Raw genomic sequence first — 24,745 nt, forward strand, 5'->3', positions numbered from 1 at the left:
CATTGAAATAGCACTTCAATGTTATTTTTAAGGATTGTCTAAATGGTTTTATTGTTCAATTGGTTTAATGTTTTAGTTTGCCTATTTGGCCTTGTTTGCCTCCCTGAGCCTGCTTTGGCAGGGAGGGTGGGATATAAATTGAAATAAATAAATACAGAACATGACATTCATCCAACCCTAAAAAAAAATGCCACCAGACAGATATTTTGTATTCATTCAGTTTATCAAGCTATCAAGAACCACAGCTGTTTTTATTAAACACCCAGCTGCTAACATGTCAGAACAGACATCCAGGCCCAGGAAGGGGGAAAGTAAATAAAATAACTTGGGAAAACTTAAAACAATACTACATAGGTTCTTATGGTCAAGAGTGTTGTCAGGTCTACAGAATAAAGGACAAAACTTATGGAAAATATATACAAAGGATAGGGAACATAAAAAGGGATATAAAAACCCAAGTAAAAGAAATACAATTGGCACAGAGGAACACAAAAGAAAACCCTAAGGCAATCAGCCTACTTTCCTCCACACTGGACTGTGCAGCCTACTTCAGCTGGTTACCTATGCTTACTCACTGACACTCTCAAGTCAGGCCCACAACACCAGGAGACATTTCAGAATCCCATCCTCCTTGAACTGGTTCTTCTGTTGTGATGATATCTTGAGGTTGACTAATGTTGGTGGGCACCTAGCCTGAATTTATCCTGACTAGTCAATTGGCCACCCAATCACTGACATGATCTAATTAAGGAGCTGTCATCTAGCCTTGGATTTAGATGCTAAACTGTCAAGGTTAGATCAAAATAATCTACCTGTCACTTTGGGTTGACTCCACAGGTGTGACAGATTACCTTTGCCTTAGTTAGGTAAGTGCCTGTTATTCCAGTTATATGCTGGTGCAAATCCTGGTAAACTTACATACAAACGAAGACATTGAATGACACAAACACTTAGATGGATTAGTGTTTCTTGATAGAAGCATCTAAGGTAATGTTCCATTCAGCTACTGATTTTCCCAACAGATTTTTTGGTGAGTATTTGCATGAGTGTGCATGCGTGCACACCTGGAAGTCATAGCTGACTTCTGGTGATCCCTGCATGTTTCAGAGAGGTGGCTAGCTTTCCTACATCTGCATCCTAATCCTGGAATTCTTTGGAGGTCTCCCATCCAAGTACCTGCCATGGTTGCCCCTGCTTAGCTTCTGAGATACGACAAGATCAGGCTTCCCTGGGCTATCCAGGTGAGGACTTTTTAATATAGATTGATCATGAGATATTACCGGGGGGGGGGGGTGTTCCCTTGTAAATTTATTATTTACTTCAATTTTTATCCCCGCCTCCTCGCAAGTAGGCTCAGGGCAGGTTACAAGGTCACATAAATCATGATGATAAAACAATATCACATTTAACCATAAAATCAGAAAGTTAAAATTACAATCATAATCAAGAAACCAACATAAAACATTGCCTCAGTGGTTACACTCTAATGGAATCATCTAAGCAATGTTGATAGATATTGGTCACTGACCACAAGAGACCAAAGAATGGAAAAATTTGGAAGCCCATTGCCTCAGCTAAAAGCCTGGTGGAACAGCTCCATCTTGCAGGCCCTGTGGAATTGTAACAGATCCCATAGGGCCCTGATTTCAATTGGGACTTTGTTTCACCAGACTGGGGCCAGGGCTGAAAAGGCCTTGATCCTAGTTGAGGCTAGCCAGATGTCCTTCAGGCCAGGGACAACCAGAAGATGTTGATCAATTGACTGTAAATCTCTGTGGTGCACATAGGGAAGAATTGAGAAATTGGAACCATCAATTAATATATGCCTATTTTTAATAAAATGTAATGCTGCCAACAGCATTAGAAAAGTATACTTTAAAAACTATCTACCAGATTTCTTTGTATATCTGAGATCAACTATGCCATCTTTTATTTCAGTAGAAGTTTTCAGAGATAATTTTAATGACATTTTACTTAATCTGATTCTGAAGTTAATCTGAGGTTTACCTGATTCACAAAACAAGCTAATTGCAGTAAAATGAACAAATGTCTTTTGATCAGAATGTAATGTATTATTAATATTCCCATTTTCTTCATTAAAAAGCTAAACTGAGCATATTGCATATCAAAAAAATCCCATTCCTTTAACGTGTGTGTGTATAGGCTCTTAGCTCTTTTAAGTTTAGTTCCCTCAATTTTTGTTTCAGTCACTGACCACAAATATCAAAACCTCTCAAAAGATAGCAATGAAGTTAAAAGGACATTGTCTCTAAATTAAAAGGACTCTATTACATCTGAGTATTCTCAAGGGGGGGGTTCAAACTTATTTCAACAGTGTTTTAAATGTGCATGCTCTGTTTGAGAGGCATAATTAGAAGATAACCTCTTTGCATTTAGTGTTAATGGTGAGTAACATGCTTTCCCAATAGTTGTATAAGTTGCAGTCTTCCAGCTACACCAATAACACACTGATCCCATTAAATATGTTTAGTGTTATGGCCTTGAAATCAGTCATCTAAGAAGTTTCCTGGAATGATTTTTTTTTGTCAACCTCCTACAGCAAGTGGACAAATTAAGAACTTACGTTCACTGCAGTGACACAAACAGTGGATTGTTCAAAGCAACACTTGGGGAGGGGATGAACATAAAAGAAGGCATGTTGGATCAAGCCAATGGTCCATCCAGTCCAACACTCTGCATCACACAGTGGCCAAAAAAACCAAGTGCCAACAGGAGGCCCATCAGTGGGGCCAGGACACTAGAAGCCCTCCCACTGTGTATAGCCATTTTATCCACGTCATGTTCTCTGTACTCCTCTCAGGTCATAACTACATATTACATTTATATAATCAACATAGGGGCTTTTAATCATTCACATAAACTGCCTTATGCTGAATCATACCATTGATCCATCAATGTCATTATTGTCTTCTTAGGCTGGCAGTGGCTCTCAAGGATCTCAGGCAAAAGTCTTTCACATCCCCTACTACTTGATCCTTTCAAGTGGAGATGCCAGAGACCTTCTGCATTCAAACCGTACCCTCATGTTGCCTGGGGCAACTGAATTCAGAAGTGACACCATAGGCTGGTTCAGATTGAGACTGTGGCACTAGGATAAAGAGGGGCCTCATGGGTATTTGCTTCTGGGAGCTTGTCTTGGAACCTCTCTAACAGGCAGCAGCCCAAACTCCACTCACTGCCCACTAGGGGCTTCTTAGACTAGGCTTCTGGGCTTCAAAACCCCTTCAAAGCCACAGAATGCCAGTCTTATTCAGTAGTACTGCCACCAAACCCAGAGACAATCCCTGAACTGAAGGCTGGGTTAAACTTCAGCCCTTACTGGGAGATTAACAAGAACCTTTCAAGGTTGTCTTGCAGCACAAAACAAGAGTTATCACTTTAAGAGGTAATGAGCAGCCTAGGTACTTAGACTAGCTTTGAGACTTTAGAGCAAAAGACTCCACAAAGGCTTAAACATAAGAATTATTTTCTTGTGTGCAACTTAGCTTAAAAACATACTTGTGAAAAGGAAAGAAAATAACAAACCTAATCTTATCCAGAATAACTACACAGTTGTCATATTTACCCAAATCACAGTCAGAAGGCATGAGAACATAGTACAAGTAGTTCTCAGCATTCAGCCTCTCAACATAACGGCATGAAGAATGCTGGACACAGTCTCAAAGCATAACAGCAAAGCAGGAAGCCTGTGAAGTTCAGACTCAAACATGGCTTTTGAATAGCCAGACTTTATGCTTGGTTCAGGTCAGTTGCTGGACCTGTAACAACCAATCAGGAACAAGCACAGTGATGTCATCCCCTGGATTAATTGCTTAGCACGTGTTTGATTTAGGGTGGCCTTGGCTCTCACTCCTCATCTGTATGGAATGGATTAATTGGGGAGGTAGCACTAGCTAGTGCCATTCCCACCTGAACCCATTTATCACAGGCCACATACCAATTTCCTTATCTCTGCGAGCACAGACACTTAGTTTCCATGCATGAGGCCTAATTTAGGGACTTAAAGTAATAGACCTCTTGACCAAAGTTTGTACATGTAGGCCAAGATCCACTGTCTAGTGATTTGGTGGGGCAGAATCACTACAGGGCTTTATATGAAAGACAGCTCCTACTCACCTGGGTTTAAGCAAAGCTGCAAATTGAAACTGTTCAGACAATGTTCATAAATGGTTTAAAGACCATGTGAAGAATAGATTTGCATTACAAAGTTCAAATGAACACAAACTGGAAAACTATGGTTGAGATTTTATCAAGAATCAGTGTGCAATGACTATGCCTGTAGCCAAAAGAAATAAAAAGCCTCAAGGGTGGAATTCTAGCAGGAGCTCCCTTGCATAATAGGCCACACACCCCTGATGTAGCCAATCCTCCAAGAGCTTACAAGGCTCTTTTTTGTAAGCCCTTGGAGGATTGGCTACATCAGGCAGATGTGGCCTAATATACAAAGGAGCTCCTGCTAGAATTCCACCCCTGAAAGCCTTGATGAGTAACTGACAAAACTCTTAAAATGGCTAAAGTTGGACAAGAAGCAAAAAGTAAAAGATGACAAAAATAGAATCAAAAGTCTAAATGCAGAGTTCCAGTGACTTGCAAAGAGAGACATGTAACCAGTGTAAAGGAATAGAAGAGAAAAACAAAAAATGGAAGAGCAAGAGTTCTGATCTACAAGGGATATTTAAAGCATGCTGGAAGGTCAGAATGGGACAAATTAAAGAAAAGATGGGAATAATCAGGGCTTTTTTTGAGCAGGAACGCACAGGAACGCAGTTCTGGCTGGCTTGGCATCAGGGGGTGTGGCCTAATATGCAAATGAGCTTCTGCTGGACTTTTCCCGCAAAAGAGCCCTATGCTAAACAACGGTGATGTCAGGGGGTGTGGTCTAATATGAAAATGAGTTCCTGTTGGGCTTTTTCTACAAAAAAGGCCCTGGGAACAACACACTGAAGAACTAAACAAAAGAGATGAAAGGATGACAGATTTGATCAAGGGAGCCCTGTAAAGGAAGTCATGGCCCTCAGGTTATATGGCCTGAGCAAGACTGTTAACAATAGGATGTTTTAGAGATCAGTAATTCACAGGGTTGCCATAAATTGGAAACAATATCACTTAAAATACACACATATTAATATCAACATTACTGGCAGGTATTATAGTCCCAAGCTGTATAGGTCTTTAAAAGTCGGTACTAGCACTCTTGAATTGGGCCCAGAAGCAAACTGGGAACTAGTGTTGATAGAACAGGACTGGAGAGATAAACAATTACTTTGGTAGCTTTAGTCAATGTAAGCCAAGGTACTGGGTTTAGAATAAAGCCCCAAAACCCAAATAACCCCACGGGAGTATAATGAATAAGGTTTATTAAAGGAAAGAAGTGAGCAAAAAGGTGTGAAAAATAAAAGCAGTGCAAAGCAATGTAGAGATAATAAAATCTTAATAGCTAACCCAAAATACTTAGGATTTTTGGTCCCTTGACTCAGATATCACCTGACCAGACTAAAACACAGAGTCTATGTAATGTTTCAAAATTCACAGACCAAGAACAGATATTCTGGCCATGCAAGACCCAACCCAGACAGAGTAATGACCCAAAGGATAGTTGTCCAGAAGACCTGAGCAACCAGTACAATTAGAATGCATAATCTTCCTTTATACCAGACTGCCAGCAGCTGGCCTGATTAGGGTTGACCAATCTGTTGTTGTGCCAAGACACATGGTCATACACTCCTGTGGCCAGTTTGTATTCAAAGTCAAGCACACACCTACCCCCACCAGAGCTCCTTGAGATGGAATGCAACAAGAACAGGTGTTGTGTCTGGCGTTTATCCCGGAAAGTACAGCACAGCGAGCCTGTGGGTGGTGCCTGGAAGGGACGAATGCTGCCCGCCTATGACGATCAGTGGTGAGAGATTTAACTGGCCAGGATTGGACCTGACCAGGAAGAAGGTTGTTCTGGGAAATGTATATAACAGAGGACCCCGCCCCACCATGTTGCCTTTGTGATGTACTCACTAATAAAGTATGTTGCCATCTGAACATCTCCGACTTCAGTACATTACACTGGTGATGAAAGTGGAACACCGGTGAGCAGAAAGCAGCCTCCAGCTGCCTGCAAGCCCTGCGCTCTGAGCTCTACTGCTTCCGTAGCCTAGTGCTACTGCTCCTGGACAAACCCTAGTGGCATTCAACATCACCCGGCTCGACTTATGGGAATCATGGGTAAACCAGATCAACTACTACACAGAGCTGCACAAAATGGAGGCAGCGGCAGAGAAGAAGGTGCTTCTTCTGAGTTCGTGCAAAGTGGAAATCATCCAGCTGATAAAGCGACTCATTGCTCTGATCACCCTTGCAAGGGCCACATACGACCAGCTGGTCAAAGTGATAACGAACCACATGGCGCCCCAGCCATCCCATCTCACACGCAGGCACGTGTTCTACATGAGACATCAGAGACAAGCTGAGTCTGCCACCGAGTATCTCACGGAGCTCCGTAGATTAGCCCTAAGATGCGATTTCACGGGGGACCTGGAAGAGATCCTGCTGGACCGCTTCATGGTTGGTGGCAGGGGGGAGAAAATGCGCTGAAAGTTGCTAGCATATGAGGACAAAGACATCAACCTCGCAAAAGCGCTTCAACAGGAAACTGCCTTCGAACAGACGCACACCAGCCCTTCCACGAACCAGGCCGCCACTGCCTCGATCTCGGACGGCTCTGGCAAGGAAGGGGCACACCAGCTTTGCCGTCAGCCATGCAGCGGGCTGAAAACACCAAACCGACCATGGGCAAGCACCAAGTGCGCCAGCTGTGGGGAACCCCACGAGCGCCGAGACTGTCCCTACCGCAATGCGGACTGCAGAAGCTATGGAAAAGTGGGCCACATCGCCCGAGCTTGCAGGGCCAGAACGAACAGGAGGCCCCAGTCCACACACTATGACTTGACAGATGCACAGAAGATGGCCTCAAACAGTATCCAGGTAATGAACTTGCCCCTGGACACCCCCGACAAGATCAAAGTACAGGTCTTGATCGAGGGGGGTCCCTGCCTGATGAAATTGGACTCGGTATCCTCCATCTCCATAATTTTGGAGGAGAGCCTCAGAAAACTCTGCTCCCACAACTGGCTACCCTTGCGGCCCGCAAAGTTTTTATTGCGAGACGTTCAGAAAAACCCAGTACAGATCATGGGGTGGGCCAGAGTTCAGGTGGAGTTCAAAACCTTTAAGGGGGCACTGGACATACTTTTCATAAAACGCCAGCTCACCACCCTACTGGGACTTGCGTGGTTCAAGCCCCTGGGCATCAAAATCGTAGGGGCGGACCAAATTTAGACCCACAATTTCGACCAGGTGTGCCAGGAGTTTCCGGAAGTATTCGATGGAGCTCTGGGAACCTACAAGGAACCCCCTATCATGCTACAGCTAGACCCTACAGCAAGGTCCTTAAGGCTGAAGGCTCAGCGGGTTCTGTTTGCGCATAAGCCAAAAATCGAAGCCGAACTGGACGGCCTCGTGGCCCAGGGGGTGTTACAGCCCATCTCCCATGCCACTTGGGAAACCCCCATCATCACCTCAGTCAAGCCGAACGGGGAAGTGCATATCTGTGCAGACTACAAATACACAATTAATAAAGCACTACAGGACCACCCATACCCCATCCCAGTGGTCAGCCATGTCCTCACCTCCCTGGCCAGATCTAAGATTTTCAGGAAGTTGGATTTGACCCAAGCATACCAACAACTTCCGGTGGATGAGCAAACAGTTGAGACTCAGACTATAGTTACGCACCAGGGTGCTTTCAAGGTGTGGAGGCTACAATTTGGGGTCAGCATGGCTCCGGGAATTTCCCAAAGCTTAATGGACTCTCTCCTTAAAGGGATTCCCAGAGTACAACCCTTTTTCGATGATGTTTTGATAGCGGCACCCGATGCCAACGAGTTCTGCCACGGCCTGCGAGAGGTGCTCCGCCATTTCCAGAATGCGGGTCTCAAGGTGAAGTGAAAGAAGTGCTTGCTTGGGGTGCCAAGGGTGGAGTTCCTGGGGTTTGCGGTGGATGCCGCAGGAATTCACCCAACGGCCGACAAGACCAGGGCGATAGTCCAGGTCCCAGGCCCCATGTGCAAGGAAGAGCTGCAAAGTTTTTGGGGGACTCCTGAACTTTTACCACTCATTCTGACCCCACAAAGCAGCCCTGGCCGAACCCCTACATAGACTCCTAGATAAGAGTGCCCCATGAGTCAGGGGGAAAAAGCAGGCCGCGGCCTTCCAGGCAGTCAAGGACATCTTGGTTTCAAATGAGGTACTCCACCATTTTGACGAGTCCCTCCCCGTGATTTTAGCCTGTGATGCTTCCCCTTATAGAGTGGGCACCATCCTGGGCCACCAGCTCTTGGACGGGAGAGAGGTCCCCGTGGCCTATTACTCTCAGACTTTGAACCAGGCTGAACGAAACTACACCCAAATAGATAAGGAGGCATTGGCAATCATGGTGGGTGTATACAAATTCAATGACTACCTGTATGGTAGGCGCTTCACAATTGCCACAGACCACAAGCCACTGCTCGGCCTACTTGCCCCAGACCACCAGATGCCGCAGATCCTGTCACAGTGGGTCCTGCGATGGAATGAGTTTCTCAACTCATACACCTACAAGCTTGTCTACTGCCCTGGCAAGGCAATGGGCCACGCAGACACCCTCAGCTGTCTTCCGCTGCTGGAGATAGACCCCGATCTGGCCCAGCCTACCACGTGATGCTTCTAGAGTCTCTACCAGGGAGGCCCCTCCACACAGCAGAGGTAGCCAGGTCCATGGGTAGAGACTACATACTTGCACGCATTTCAGACTGGGTGGGAAAGGGTTGGACCACAGGCAAAGTGGACACTGAATTCAGACCGTTTGTTTCCCTCCAGGAGGAACTCTCCTTACACAAGGGTGTATTCTTTGGGGCAGCAGAGTGGTGGTTCCTCCCCCACTCCAGAAGCAAGTGCTTGAAGCCTTGCATGAGACGCACCCGGGGATAGTGCGTATGAAAGCTCTGGCACGGAGCTATGTATGGTGGCCGGGGATGGATGAAGAGATAGAGGGGTGGGTTTGGAGGTGCCTGCCCTGCCAAGAGTCCCAGCCAAATCTGCCCTGCACCCCCGTTCACCACTCGGAATCCAATCGGGTGCCGTGGTCCCGACTACACTTAGACTTCATGGGGCCATACCAGGGGCAAATATTCTTTATCTTGGTGGATGCTTACACAAAGTGGCTCGAGGTCATCCCAGTTGCTTCCACCTCCACCACGGCCATAGTCAGGGCCTGATGGAGGGTTTTTTGCACCCACGGAATCCCTGACACTGTAGTGATGGACAACGGCACCGCTTTTACCTCCCGGGAGTTCCAGGAATTTCTGAATAGGTACCTCATCCACCACATTTGGTCCACTCCCTTTCACCCTGCCACTAACGGCCAAGCAAAGCGCGGGTTCTCAGAACCAAGGAGGCCCTGGGTCACATAGTCCAAGGCGATTGGGACCACCAACTGTCTGCATTCCTATTTGGGAACAGGATCAACCCTAATCTGGCTACTGCTGAGTTACTCATGGGCAGGAGGCTAACCACCCAGTTTGATAGGCTACACCCCGACTGGGCCCCGGATCTCCACAGCTCCCCCGAGACCAGGGAGGCCATTAGGGGTTTCTTCCAGGGGATCTGGTCTATGCCAAGAACTTTGTGAGTGGGCCAGAGTGGATATCAGCTCAGGTACTGAGACTCACCGAGTCCCACTCATACGAGGTCTTGTCGGAAGGGGGGCAGCTCCTCCGCAGACACATAGACCAACTTTGCCACCACACCCTGCCAGAGGAACCAGTAAGGCCAGGGAAAGTGGGGAACGGGACTGTCGCAAGGAGCAACCCTGCTGGGCTCGCTGGGTGCGCAGGTGGAGGAGCCTTACAGGGTGGGGGAGATACCTCCACAGACTCAAGACAACGCTCTACCAATCACACCCCAAAGTGATGAACCAGCAGGGACAGAACCCCAGGCAGCAGCTCCAGCTCCCTAGATCAAACCTCGGTGGTCGCACAGAGAGCAACGGCCACCTGCTCATTTGAAAGACTATGTATTTCGAACTAGGGGGAGAGGAGTGTTTTATGTGGCATTCATCCCGGAAAGTACAGCACAGCGCGCCTGTGGGTGGTGCCTGGAAGGGACGAACGCAACCCACCTATGACATCAGTGGCAGGAGATTTAACTGGCCAGGATTGGACCTGACCAGGAAGAAGTTTGTTCCAGGAAATGTATATAACAGAGGACCCGGATCCGCCATGTTGTCTTTGTGATGTACTCGCTAATAAAGCATGTTGCCATCTGAACGTCTCCGACCTCAGTACCTTACAACAGGGATGGCCAAACCACGGCTAGGGAGCCACATGTGTAATGTAATGTAATGTAATGTAAAATTTTATTTATATCCCGCCCTCCCCGCCGAAGCAGGCTCAGGGCGGCTAACAGCATTTCAGGTAAACAATAGTAATAAAAACATTAAATTCACATTAAAATTCACATTAAAATCAGTCAATAATCAATAATTAATTAAAACATTCCTAAGTCAACATTGGCGGTAAACGTTACTAATCTGGCGGTAAACATTAATTCAGTTATTGGTGAACGCCTGTTTGAAGAGGGCGGTCTTGCAGGCCCTGCGGAACATGTGGCTCTTTCATACATATTGCGTGGCTCTCAAAGCCCCCACCGCCCAGTTGGCTGGTTTGGAGAAGGCATTTCTCTCTTTAAATTACTTATCCAAACAAAGCCAGTAGTGACTTGGAGAATACATTTAAAGTTAAAGTGGCTTTCTTTCCACCTCTCCTTCCTCCCTTCCCTCCATCTATTTGCCTTCCTTCCTTGTCTTGCAGCTCTCAAGCATCTGATGTTCATGTTTTGCAGCTCTCAGCATCTGAAGTTTATTCAACGTGGCTCTTACATTAAGCGAGTTTGGCCACCCCTGAACAAGAAGATACATATTGATCCCTGGTGTTGAAGCTTCTAAGTTTCATGGTCTCCTGGGCTAGATAGAGGGATAAAATAAGGGGACAAAGGTGTAGTGTCAGACAAAGGAAACTTCCTGCACGTCAATGGCATGTTGATATTTGCTAGCGGGGAGGGGGGGGAAGGGAGAGAATCCAAAGTTCTTGCAATGAGGACCATTGGTCACAGAGCAACAAAATGTAATCAGTGGTTTCAATTATACCAGAGGTACAATAACAGAGGTATTCAGAGAATGGAATATTAGCAAATCATCCCTTCAACTCTGCTGTGGGCAAAGCATTCAGTCTAACTAGCATAAAGGTGTGGTGATTGCTCGGAATGGTAAGTTACTTTAAATATGGAGGGAATCTTATGTGTGTGTGTGTGGGTGGGGGGGAGATTCTAAGGTCCAGGGTGGAGCATACATGGCAAACTCTTAACTCTGTACTAATTCTATCTAGCTTGATTGCCCTCTTTTTGTTCTCTCTCAGTGTTTCACAATAGTCCATTCTTAGAATCAGTGCAAGGGAAAGTCAAAGACACTTAAATTTGCTATCTACCACCTTCACCCAGACACTTCTGAATTCTGTAAGTATCCTCCCTCAGAAGATGTAAAAGACCTCCATAGGAGTTTGGTACTGGGAAAAGGGTCTGGCATCCCCAACCCCCCTGCAGCCTTCTTTGCAAGGAGATTAAATGGTGCACACACTCTCTTTATGCAAAATAAAATAAAAAGTAAACTTCAGCCTACTGGGTGGGTAGACGAGGAATCTCCAGTGTGGGGTTGGAAGGCAGTGCAGGGTTTGCCTTGCCAGCTTGCTGATGATGATGAGAGAGAGCAGTTGTGGTTGGCAAGAATCATGGTGGTGTGTGAATGGAGAACTGGGAGCTGGCCAGTGAGGTCACAGTGCTGGGTACAGCTGCAGCATGGGATTGGAGGGTGGCTCAGAGCCTGCTTTGCTGGCTGGCAAGAGATGAGATAGAGCAGCATGTCAAGAAATTGATCTTTATGTGTACAAGTATTTGCTTGTGTTCATGGCTTCAATGCTGGAAAAAGCCTTGTTCCCAATTTGTGTTTGTAGAGTCTGTATCCATTGTATTGTGAGTCTTTAAACACTAAATGCTAACACCATACACTTGTTAAATTGTATCCACCTGAAACCTGTCAAGTCACTGACAAGTCTAGCCTAATATCAAAGTTTGAAAGTTCAGGATCTAAACTGAATTGTTTAATTGACTAAGTATAGCAATAGGTTCTCTAATTTAGCAACTGGCAGCCAGTTGAGTATATCAGGAGGCTTAGTCAACACAGAATCAGATGCACCCTTACATAGACACAGGAGTCAAGTAAAGGACTCTGGAGGCATTTGTTTTTGTCTTTTGAGAGGCAGTTTGGGGTAGTGGTTAAGTGTGCAGACTTTTATCTGGGAGAACCAGGTTTGATTCCCCACTCCTCCACTTACAGTTGCTGGAATGGCCTTGAGTCAGTCATAGCCCTGCAGCTTCTGGGAGACCTCTCTCAGCCTCACCTACCTCACAGGATGTCTGTTGTGGGGGAGGAAGGTAAAGGAGATTGTAAGCTGCTCTGAGACTCTGAGATTCAGAGTGAAGGGGTGGGATATAAATCCAATATCTACTTTGTCTTCTGCAATCTAATGAAGAAGAACCAAGCAACCAGAAGCTCTGGAAGGGGTTAGATACACTGCTAAGAAGTTTTGCAGAAAGGCTGGGGTTGCTATCCTTCAAGGGAAGGTTTGTTGCAAATGCCTCTATGACTTCCACTATGCTTAATTAGGACTGTGTTGCTAAGGTGTTATCTGCAAGCAACCTTGAGCTAGAGCACAGCTAGTAATTGTCAGAACTTGTAACTTTACATGCTTTGCTTGACTGAACTGACTCCATGTTATAAATTAGAGTGCCTGACAGTGGTCATTGACCCAAGGCCCTTTGCTATGCAAAATATTCCGGGGGTAAGACAGGCGGCAGAAAGTCTCTGCTCAACATCACAGGTGCGCTTTGAAGCCAAGCCGTTTGGCCTTCGCAATAGGGGGGCTTCCTCCTTTGCTGATAACGATGGCTGGGAAGAAGAGACTCTCACTTGATCTCGTGTGACTTATTGTTTTATTATGCTTTGCTGTGGGCATAAAATGTAACCAACTGCCCAGATGCGCCATTACTGTTATTTCGTTTCTATACTACTGTTGTTCCTCAAATAAAGATCCTAACTTGCTACAAGTATTGGAATCGCTTGAAGTTCATCCAAGTTCTGACATTATAACAGTAATCCTTTTATTTGGACTTATCTGTGCTGGCAACCTGGCCGATGGCGGCACTGGCACCAGACAACGGAGAGCCCAACCTCCCACCCGACGAAGCACCCCTCGACCCGAAGGTAACGGGGGCGAGGAGGAAGATTAAAGTCCCCGCGCCGTTCTCCGTGGACGCCTTCCCTCAACGGACTTACAGCCCGAGGAAGTCCACAGCAGCCATGGAGGCAGCAGAACAGCGCTACCGCGCCCTAGCAACGGGCGTGGAAGAGGGGGACGAGGACGAGCCCAGAGACGAGGGCCTCGGCACCCAGGGCGGAGGGGACCCAATCCGAACACTGCGCAACGAGTTGTACGATTGGGTGAGAGAGATCCACGATGAGGTCCATGCATCCCGAGCCCTGATGGCCGAAGAAATGCAGCAGAACATGGGAGCGATCCGCGACCAGATTCGCACGCTCCAAGGGATAGTGGCGGCCGGGCAAGCCCCTCCTGGCGGAGTACCGGCCGGCCCGCCAGCGGGGCCCCCGGCCGGCCCCCCAGCCGGACCGCCGGCTGGCCCTCCCGCGGGGCCCCCGCCGGGCCCACCCGTCGGGCCGCCGGTCGGGCCTCCGGCTGGCCCTCCAGCGGGGCCGCCAGCTGGGGCCCCGGTTGGACCTCCGGCCCCGCCGGTGGGTGGGCCGGTCATCCCAGTGATTCCTGCCCCGGTTGCCCCGGTCGGGGGAGACGGGGGGGGCACCGGGAGCTGAAAATGACTTTCGTTGGGGACGGAGACGCAGTGGAATACTTCACCATTCAATGCAACACCTTTTTTACGCACTGGGGAGCAGGCTACCCCACTGAAGCCAGCCGGGTGGCCCACATCGCTTCCAGGCTGAGAGGACCGGCTCAGAAATGGTACGTAGGGCTCTATACTGGCCGAAAACCCGAGCTGGCCACCGTGGCCGATTTTCTACAGGCAATGCTGCGCCAGTATGGAGACCCGCTGCGCGAGGAGAAAGCCGTGGCGGCCCTCCAAAGAATAGAACAAGGCAACCGCTCCACGCGTGAGTATGCCACCGAATTCATGGGCTACTGCACAGCGGCCAGAGGTTGGAACGAAGTAATGAAGTACACTGCGTTCAAGAATGGCCTGAACGCCAACATCTTGGATCGGTGTTACCACCAAGGGAGACCGGACACCCTGGTGGGGTGGATTCAACTCGCCGGGGAAGTCGAGACCGACCTCCAGCATGTGGGAATGCGACGCCTCCGACGTCGCCGTAGGAGCCATATTGATGCAAAGGAATGAAGAGGGGGAACTGCGTCCGTGTGCTTACATTTCCCACAAATTCTCAAACGAACAAAGAAACTGGTCAGTGTGGGACAAAGAGGCTTTCGCAGTAATGTTCGCCTTGAAAACTTGGAGGTCTTGGTTGGAGGGGGCCCGAGTCCCGTTTGAGATCTGGACCGACCACAAAAACTTAGAGGCACTCACGGGCCGCCGTAAGTTGACTGCCAAACAAATTAGGTGGGCGGGGTTTTTCGCAAAATTCGACTTTGTGCTGAAGCACATCCCGGGAACCAAAAACTTCTTGGCCGACGCTCTATCCCGCATGCCCCAACATGACAGTCAGCGAGAGGAAGTAATTGATTCTCTCGTCCCTCCTTCAGCCGTAGCGGGGGGAGTCACCACTCACTCCGGAAAAAAGACCGATGCGCCCGCTCCATTCCCCACGGAACGACTAGCCTCAGAGGCGGAGCTGGAAGGCGCGGAACGTCCGGAAGGGCTGGAACAAGGGGAGGGTGGACTGTGGCTTCACAAAGGGAAAATTTACGTGCCCAAATCCATGAGAAAGGAAATCCTAGAGCAAAGTCACTCCAGCCGCCTAGCAGGGCACTTCGGGTATGTAAAAACCCTCCACCTAATCACCCGACAATTCTGGTGGCCAAAGTTAAAACGAGACGTCTCAGAATTTGTACTGGCCTGCCCTACATGCATCATGGCTAAGCGCCGGGGGGGGGGAAGCCGCCAGGCCACTTAGTCCCCCTCCCAACCGCGAGCCGCCCCTGGGCCGTGGTCTCCATGGACTTTATAGTAGAACTCCCTCCTTCCCAAGGGAAAACGGTGATACTGGTAGTAGTGGACACCTTCTCAAAACAAGCCCACTTTATCCCGTGCAAAAAATTACCCACAGCCAAGAAACTGGCCCAGTTGTTCTTCAATCACGTGGTACGGCTACACTCATTCCCTGAGAAGGTCATTAGTGACCGCGGGCCGCAGTTCGTTGCCAACTTCTGGCGGGAGTTTTGCAAACTAGCTGGCATCGAACAGGGGCTTAGCTCAGCTTACCACCCCCAGACGGACGGACAGACTGAGAGAGTGAACGGGCTTCTCGAACAATATTTAAGGTGTTACATTAACTACCAACAAACAAATTGGGTGGACCTCTTGCCATTCGCCGAGTACGGCTACAACAACAGTTTTCATAGCTCTACCAAAACCTCCCCCTTCCAGGTAGTAAATGGGTACGAGGGGGAGCCCTTTCCAAACCTTCCCCTCCCCGCCGGACCTACTGAACCCACCTCGTGTCAGCAATGGTGGGAGGGAATAAAAACCGGGTGGAAAGTAATACAGGAAAACCTGGAGGAGGCGAAAAGGGAGCACAAAAAGCATTTTGATAAAAAACACGCCCCTCAGTGGGATTTGAAAGAAGGGGAAACTGTGTTCCTATCCACCAAGAACTTGCCCTTACCTCAGGGGTGTCGAAAACTCGCACTGAAATACTTAGGGCCATTCAAAATAAAGAAGGTGATTAACAAAGTGACTGTGGAATTAGAACTACCCAAATCCCTGAGTAAGATCCACCCTGTTTTTCATTGCAGCCTTCTTCGAAAGGATCCTGGAGCTACGCAATTCCATCCTCGCCCCCCGGAGCCGCCTCCGACTATAGTGAAGGGTCAGAGTCACCATGAGGTGCTAGAAATCCTGGACTCTAAGGTCCACAGGGGGGCACTATACTACTTGATAAGATGGAAATACTTTCCTCCTAGCTGTGATGAATGGGTAAAAGCTAGTGATGTATCCGCACCGCAACTGCTTAGAAAGTTTCACCTACTGTACCCACACAAGCCCAAGCCGAAGAGCTTAGGGGGGGCAGTATGTCAGAACTTGTAACTTTACATGCTTTGCTTGACTGAACTGACTCCATGTTATAAATTAGAGTGCCTGACAGCGGTCATTGACCCAAGGCCCTTTGCTATGCAAAATATTCCGGGGGTAAGACAGGCGGCAGAAAGTCTCTGCTCAACATCACAGGTGCGCTTTGAAGCCAAGCCGTTTGGCCTTCGCAATAGGGGGGCATCCTCCTTTGCTGATAACGATGGCTGGGAAGAAGAGACTCTCACTTGATCTCGTGTGACTTATTGTTTTATTATGCTTTGCTGTGGGCATAAAATGTAACCAACTGCCCAGATGCGCCATTACTGTTATTTCGTTTCTATAGTACTGTTGTTCCTCAAATAAAGATCCTAACTTGCTACAAGTATTGGAATCGCTTGAAGTTCATCCAAGTTCTGACAGTAATAACTGTAAGTGAGAGTAGTCTAGAGCAGGGGCGGCCAACAGTAGCTCTCCAGATGTTTTTTGCTACAACTTCCATCAGCCCCAGTCATTGGCCATGCTAGCTGGGGCTGATGGAAGTTGTAGGCAAAAACATCAGGAGAGCTACCATTGGCCACCCCTGGTCTAGAGATGTTTCATTATTTTATTGTGTTGCTTTGCAAACTGTACACTCCATTCCCTTGTTTGTCTTATTTGTTTTATCCTTTTTTTGTAAATAAACTTCTATAATTATATTTTAATTGGAAGGAGTCCTTGTCCAGTATATTGGTTTGAATGTGTTAAATTTAATCTTACTACCAGATAAGAATACTCTAGCTAATTGGTATCATTTTCCAATTGGCAGTTAAGAATTTAATTTGGCACAACCCCAGCCCAACAACATCCCCCTTTATTTATTTATTTAGGGGATTTATATTCCACCCTTTCCCATGATGGGCTCAGGGGGAATTACAGGCATAATAAAACAGTTTATGTTTTGACACAGCAGCAGCACAGGATTGGATGTGGGACCTTTCTTGACAGCCATCTAGAGCAAGACAGAGCAGCAGCATGAGATTGGAGGGCGGTAGGATTTGCCTTGCCAACAACAAGAGAGAGTGACCAGCAAGAAAGAGTAGCACAGGCTAGCAGGGACAAATATGATAAATAATATAAACTAAATTGGAAGTTGGGGGGCCTTGGAAATAAGTCAGGGTGCCAAGCCCTGAGAGGCCCCACTGTAGCTATGGGCCCAGAGCTTTAAGAAAGGTGGCCTTTTGAACTTGACCTTATTTCCAACTCCTAAGTTACACAGGAATGGGAGAGACAGCTGCAGCTAGTCTGACACCATCTTAGATTGTTCTGCAATTTTTTAAAATATTTGGTTTGGATCATGGTCATATGGTTCAGATCCAGGTGGAATATTTGTCTGGGAGCCCATGGTAGCTCTTGGCAGCCCTGATGGTCTCATCTACACCTGCATTTGACTCCATCCCATTCCTTATCTCTCTTGAAACAGTTAGTCATTAAATTCCCAAAGAGAAGCCTTCTATAATTTTACTAGGCCCAAAAGTATGAACTAAAGTTTTGAAAAGCTAAGAAATAGCTAGAAAAAAGTCTAGTTTCTTGACAAACACCTCCATCTTGTCATCTATCCCAAAACTGATTCCAGGCATGGGGGCACCAGTTCAAGGTTTTCTCAGTTTCCCTGGGATCCTCTGAAACATGTGCCAAGGCACCTACCCCTTAGACTCAAAGCTAGCATGGTGTAGTGGTTATAGTTAATCTTTGATCTGGGACACATACATTTGAATCCCTGTTCTATCATGAAAACTTGCTGGGTGGCCTTGGGCCAGTCACACACTCTTAGCCTAACCTATTTCACAGAGTCGTTGTAAAAACACTTTGGGCATTTTCGCACAGGGCTTACCCCGGAACGACGTCCCTGTTCACCGTGCAGTGTCTGCGCGGATTTCGCACCAACTGCTCCGCAGAACCAGGAAGAGCTGCGAAGTGCTGCGGCTTTTGTGTCGCAAATGTAAAACCAGTTTACATTTGCCAAAAGCCAGTTTATATTTGCGACGTAATGCCGCGGCTCTGTGGAGCAGTTGGTGCGAAATCCGCGCAGACGCTGTGTGGTGAACAGGGTAAGCCCTGTGTGAAAACGCCCTTTGAGTTCCCACTGGAGAAAAAAGTGGGGTATAATTGAAGGGTTTTTTTGTTTTTTGTTTTAAAAGACTGGTTATCCATGCGTTATTGGTATCAATATGTTTGCAGGGATAGGGACAAAAAGTTTGCAAGAAAAAAAAATCTATGCAGTATAGATGTAGTCATGCCCAGACTTTGTCTTCTACTGGAAGTGTCATTCAACTATCTTACTTGAGAAGATGTGGTTTTTATGTTTCTTATATGTTGCTTCTTAACACAAGAAAGCAAACTAGTATGAAATATGAGATTGATAACAGAGTTTTGCATGGTTCTGGATTTCTAAAATGGTTTGAGACCAATTTTATTTACACTTCTGTGTTTGGGCACTTTTATTCATATATTTCGGCCCTTTCCCAGCCGGGTGGTCCATAGACCGCTGAGGCTGGGGGCTGCCCATTGCCTCCCCGCGCGGATGAGAGGCAATGGTCTGTTCCAAGGGTGGGGGCGAGGAGCGGCCTTATAAGGCTGCTCCCGCCCCAAACACGCAGTTCTATTTTTGTTGTCGGCCTGGCGCAGTCAGCGTTGCGCCGTTGGCCGAAGGGAGTGAGGCCCGGTTTCGAGCCCGGGAGGCTCCTGAAGAGCGGTGGTTGCCGCGCATCGTTGTGGAAGCCGCGTCTTCACCCGAGGACTCCGACGCCTGGTCGGGGCGTTTGTGGCGGGCTCCGCTGCCGATCGGGCGGCGTGCGGCGTTCCGGGGGCCGCGAGGCTTTGCGGCGCCCCCCCTTTTGGGGGGGCGTTTTCGGCGGGCTCAGCTGCTGATCGGGCTGCGTGTCAGGCAGCGTGGCATGCGGCGATCCGGAGGCTGTGAGGCTTTGTGGCGCTCCCCCCCTACCTCTTTGGCTCAATAAGCCAGCGGGTCGCTTTTGGGGCGGGTGGTTGGGCAGGTGGCTCCCCAGTAGGCCTGGTCAGGCCGCTGTGGGTGCTTGGCGTTGGGCCAGCGGGCCCGGGGGATTTTAAGCCACCACTCCCCCCCTTCCTTTCACGAGTTTGGCCTGGCAGGCCTGTAGCTGTGCAGGCAGGCACATTTCTCCCCAGGGCTGCCCAGGTGTGTGCTGGGGTGGGGCCTTATCCAGGTAGGCGGCCCCCCTCTTTCTGCCTATTGGTTTGGGGGTGAATTGTGTTGGTGCACTCCCTCACCCCCCCTTTTTTCCCCTTTTTCCTCTAATATATATATATATATATATATATATATATATATATATATATATATATATATATATATATATATATATATATATATATATATATATATATATATATATATATATAAAGAGGAAGAAGAGAGAGGCACTCAGTCACCCACCTAATTGGGTTTTTCAGGGTGGGGGCTTTATAGGTTTAAAAAAAAAACCAATGGGGCCTAAGAAGGGCCAAGGGAATAAAAAGGGCAAGCAGCCCACCAAGCGCCCTCCAAAATGACCCCACCCAGAGCCGCCTCCGCCTGAAGAGACGGAGGAGGCCCGGACCAGGCAGGCCATTATCGATCAATTGGCCGCCTTAGAAGAGGCTATGGGTTTGCCTGGTCCTTCTCGGAGGGTGACTGGCTTGTTGGGCTCTGGTAGGGCTGCTACCATGTCTTTTCAAAAGGAGGTGCTTGCCAGACTGTCTTTGTTGCAGGGTGCGGAGGGAAGCAGTGCTGCCGTGAACCCAGGACTCCTACCCGAGGACGAGCCGCGAGAGGAACCCGAGGCCGTCGTGGTGGTGCCGCCGGGTAGTGATGGTAAGCCACTTGCTACACAACAGGGTGCAGCTTGGCCATGGGGCCCGTGGGGGCCCAGTTTAGTACTAGGTCCCAAGCCAGGGGGTGGTCCTCAAGTGTTGGGTCCTAATTATTCGAGTCCATCGCCTTTCTTGGGGCAGCAGGCGACACAAAGTTCCCTCGCTCAGGCCGGTACTTCTTCCTCGATATCGGTTCCTGGAGGTTCCTGGGCACCTTGGGGTGTAGCCCCCGGGACCAGTGGTTTTGGAGCCGGCTTAGGGGCAGCGGGCCAGGGGCCGGCTGGGGGTGTTTTGCCCTCGGGATGGCAGCAGTCCTCTGCCACGCCTTTGTCGTGGGCTGGGCAGCAGGCTGGTTTCTGGGGGTTCCCACCCCATCCACCAGTTCCTTACAGCGCATTGGAGTTTCACGCTGTGCCATTCGGGGACCCTGCCATGCCCTTGGGCAGTCACCTTACTGCCGCTACTCGGGAGAAAATCCTTAAAGGCGAATATGTTGACGTATTTAGCCTACTGTATAGGGAATTGGAGAAGAAATCCAAAGATGAGCTTGACGAAAAGGATAAGGAGAGGCTCAAGCGCCGTAAAGTGGATAGAACCTGGGCTAATTGGTTGCCCGGTTTCCTCATTTATGCGGGTGTTATCGCCAGGGCCCAACCATGGAGAGCCGCACCACTGTTCCAGTACTGCGACATTATATATCTGGCATATAATGACTTCGCTGGGGGCGCTTGGCTCCAGTACGACGAACAGTTTCGTATGCGGGCAGTGATTAATCCTTGTCTTCAATGGAATCAGATTAACCAGCAGGTTTGGCTGCAACTTATGGCCCCTGTGAAACCAAACGCTGGGGAACGATCTGATAGCGGCCACCTGGTCCAGAAGACATCGGCTACATCCTTTACTGGTGCCCGCACCGCCGCGGGGCAGTCAGTTCAGCCACGGCTGCTTTGCTGGGAGTTCACCTCCCAAGGCTCGTGCGCCAGGAAGGGATGTAAGTATAAACACGAGTGCCCGATTTGCGGGGGCCCTCACGCTTTCACCGCCTGCACCAGGTCCAAGCAGCGGTGGCCCGGCAAGCGAACGGGCGGCGGGCCTGGGCAGCCCCCTGGAAAAGGGCCCCAGCCCCATTCGGCTGACGGTTCTTAGGCAGCTTTTGAGCTTGTATCCCCTTTCCTGCGACGCACGTTACCTGTTCGAGGGTTTCTCCTTTGGTTTCAGAATTCCATTTCAGGGCCCCCGGACACCGTTTTTTGCTGCCAATTTGCATTCTGTTAAGGGCTTTGAGCGTGTTGTGAGGGAGAAGATCAAGAAGGAGTGCGCCGAGGGTCGGGTGCTAGGCCCGTTCAAGTCCCCTCCCCTGCCTAAACTGAGGGTTTCCCCCCTGGGGGTTGTCCCCAAGAAGGCTGTAGGTGAATTTAGGTTAATTCACCACCTTTCTTACCCCAGGGGTAGTTGGGTAAACGACGCAATTCCCCCGGAGCTTTGTTCGGTGAAGTATACTTCCTTCAACCGTGCAGTGCAAATTGTCCGGCGGTGTGGCAGGGGCGCGGAGTTGGCGAAGTGCGATATAAAATCAGCTTTCCGCCTTCTCCCGGTTCACCCAAAGGACTTCGATCTTCTAGGTTTTGCTTTCGAAGGCAGTTATTATGTTGATAGGGCCCTGCCTATGGGTTGTTCAGTTTCTTGCACTGCGTTTGAGAGTTTTAGTACTTTTTTAGAATGGGCCTTGCGTTTTAGAACGGGCTTACGCGACACGGTTCATTACTTAGATGATTTTCTTTTCGTGGGCCCCGCTGGTTCTGGGCAGTGCCTTTTGTTGTTGTCCGCCTTCGTGGAGTTAGCCGCAGAGCTGGGAGTTCCGTTGGCTGCAGAAAAAACCGAGGGTCCTACTACGGTTCTCACTTTTTTAGGCATCGAGTTGGACACGGTGCGCCAATTTTCTAGACTGCCTGAAGACAAGCGAGTTAGTTTGCTCACTCGGGTGCGAGAGGTGTCGGGTAAGCGCAAGGTCACCTTGCTTGAGTTACAACAGCTGGTGGGTCATTTGAACTTCGCCTGTAAGGTGGTGGCCCCGGGCAGAGCCTTTTTGAGGCAATTCTGCGATGGGATGGCTAACTTGCACTCACCGCATCATTTTACCCGAGTTACGAGGGAGATGCAGGAGGACCTTGCTGTTTGGGAAACATTTTTAAGGGACTTTAACGGCATTTCTTTCTGGCGGGTCAATATGCAGCTTGAGGCTGAGTTACAGATAGTCTCTGACGCCGCTGGTTCCATCGGTTTTGGGGTCTATTTCCGCGGGCACTGGTGTGCTGAGCTTTGGCCGCAGGATTGGTTAAGTTCCGAGTTGTGTCGGAATTTGACCTTCCTCGAATTCTTCCCTATTGTTGTTGCTGTTTTCCTTTGGGGTGAGACTTTGGCCAATTGTTCTGTACACTTCTGGTGCGACAACATTGCAGTCGTCCATGTTGTTAATAGTTTGACCTCCAAGTCCCCTGCTGTTATGCGGCTCGTCAGGGCGTTCACGTTACGTTGTTTACAATTGAACATCCTGTTTATGGCTAAGCATGTTCCCGGCATCTGTAACGGGGTGGCGGACGCTCTGTCTCGCCAACAGATGGACCGTTTCCGTCAATTAGCCCCGGAGGCCAACCTGTTGCCAAAGCGCATCCCGGCGGAACTATGGCTGATTGGAAGGAAGAAGTAAGCCAGGCAATCCATCTGGTGATTGCGCCCAGCACTCAAAGGTCGTATGACCGGGCCGCTAGCCAATTTGTGGTTTTCAGAAAAGAGGCCAGTTTACCTGAGGTTTGGCCTATTCCTGTTGACCAGTTTTTACAGTTCTGCGTGCATCAGAGGCATAGGGGCCTATCGGTGAAATCTATCCGGGGCCAGCTCGCGGGACTGGCTTTCATGTGTAAGGCCAGGGGGCACCTAGATGCCACTAAGGATTTCCGCATACAGAAAATGTTGGAGGGTTGGTCCCGTGAGTCCGGACCCCGTGTGGATTGCCGGCAACCTATTTCGCCTTCCATCCTTAAGGGGCTTCATGCCTCCTGGGCCCTGGTTTGTGGTTCCCCTTACGAGGAGGCTCTTTTTCACAGTGCCGCATTGACGGCCTTCTTTGGGGCTTTTAGAGTATCGGAGCTTGTAACACTCTCCCGCAACGATGTTTTGGCCAGGGCCCTGCAGTTTGGGGACGTTTGTTTATTAGGCGACCGCGTGTCGTTCCGGGTCCACCGTTCGAAGACAGATCAGAAGCAGCATGGCTGCACTGTGATGGTGGGTTCATGCGCGGAACGTGAGTTATGCCCTGTCGCTGCTATCAGGCATTATATTGAATTGCGAGGGTCATCGGACGGCCCCCTCTTCCGCCACGCCAACGAGGCCCCTTTGACGAAGTACCAGTTTTGGGCCATCACAAGTAGGGCTCTGCAGCATTTGGGCCTTGGGGGGTGCAAATTTGGTACCCATTCATTTAGAATTGGGGCTGCCTCTACTGCCGCAGCATTAGGCTATGGGGGCGAGGACATTCGGCGAGTGGGGCGTTGGAAGTCCGGGGCATACCGTTTGCGGTCTTAGGATGTTTTCTCCCATTGACCCAAGCGATATGTTTTAAGTTGTTGTTGCACCCCCTTTCTGCAGTCTAATCGTTTTTTCTTCTAGGTGCTGTGGCTGGTGACCAGAGGAAAAGGATCCTTATATGCGGCCACAGCATTGTTTTTTGGGCGGCGCATCAGGCCCGGAGGACTCCGATCGGTTCGCAGCTGGGCCTGAGCGACAGAGCTGTCATCACTTGGCAGGGCCGTCGTGGTATGAGATGGCCCGGTCTTCTCCCCCTTTTGTTTAGGGACCTGAGTGCCCCCCCCCGCAGATTTTGGTAATTCATTTGGGGGAGAACGATTTGGGGCTGATTAAAGGGAAGGCCCTTTCGATTCAGGCCCAGACGGATTTGGCCGTAATAAACAGAAGGTGGCCGGGTGTCCTCATTTTATGGTCGGCCATGCTGCCGCGCTGCGTTTGGCGGACGGCTTGGGACCCTACTGGATTGGAGCGTGCCCGGATTAAGGCCAACCGGGCCCTGCGCAAAACCCTTGGTGCTGGTCTTGGGGGTTATGTGCCCCATCCTTTGATTTTATCCGACATCCCGGAATTATATAGGGATGACGGTGTTCATCTGTCTTCGAAGGGCAACAAGCTATTCTTAGCTGACTTACGGCAAGGGCTTCTTCATGTTTTGTAGTTTGGGGGTACAGCGGCCTAAGCAGAGGCTTGGCGCTGTCCATGGCAGTTTGTGTTGGCATTATGTTTTGGGGATTGGTGAGCTCCCGTTGCATCGCGCCGTTTTGGTGCATGGCTTCCCTGGGGAACTGCAAGCTGTACGGCCCAAGGTTGCTCCAGGAAGGCTTGGGATCCCGGCACGTGGTGAGTGTCCGCA

The sequence above is a fragment of the Heteronotia binoei genome, chromosome 3, assembly GCF_032191835.1.
Source record: "Heteronotia binoei isolate CCM8104 ecotype False Entrance Well chromosome 3, APGP_CSIRO_Hbin_v1, whole genome shotgun sequence".
NCBI lineage: Eukaryota > Metazoa > Chordata > Lepidosauria > Squamata > Gekkonidae > Heteronotia > Heteronotia binoei.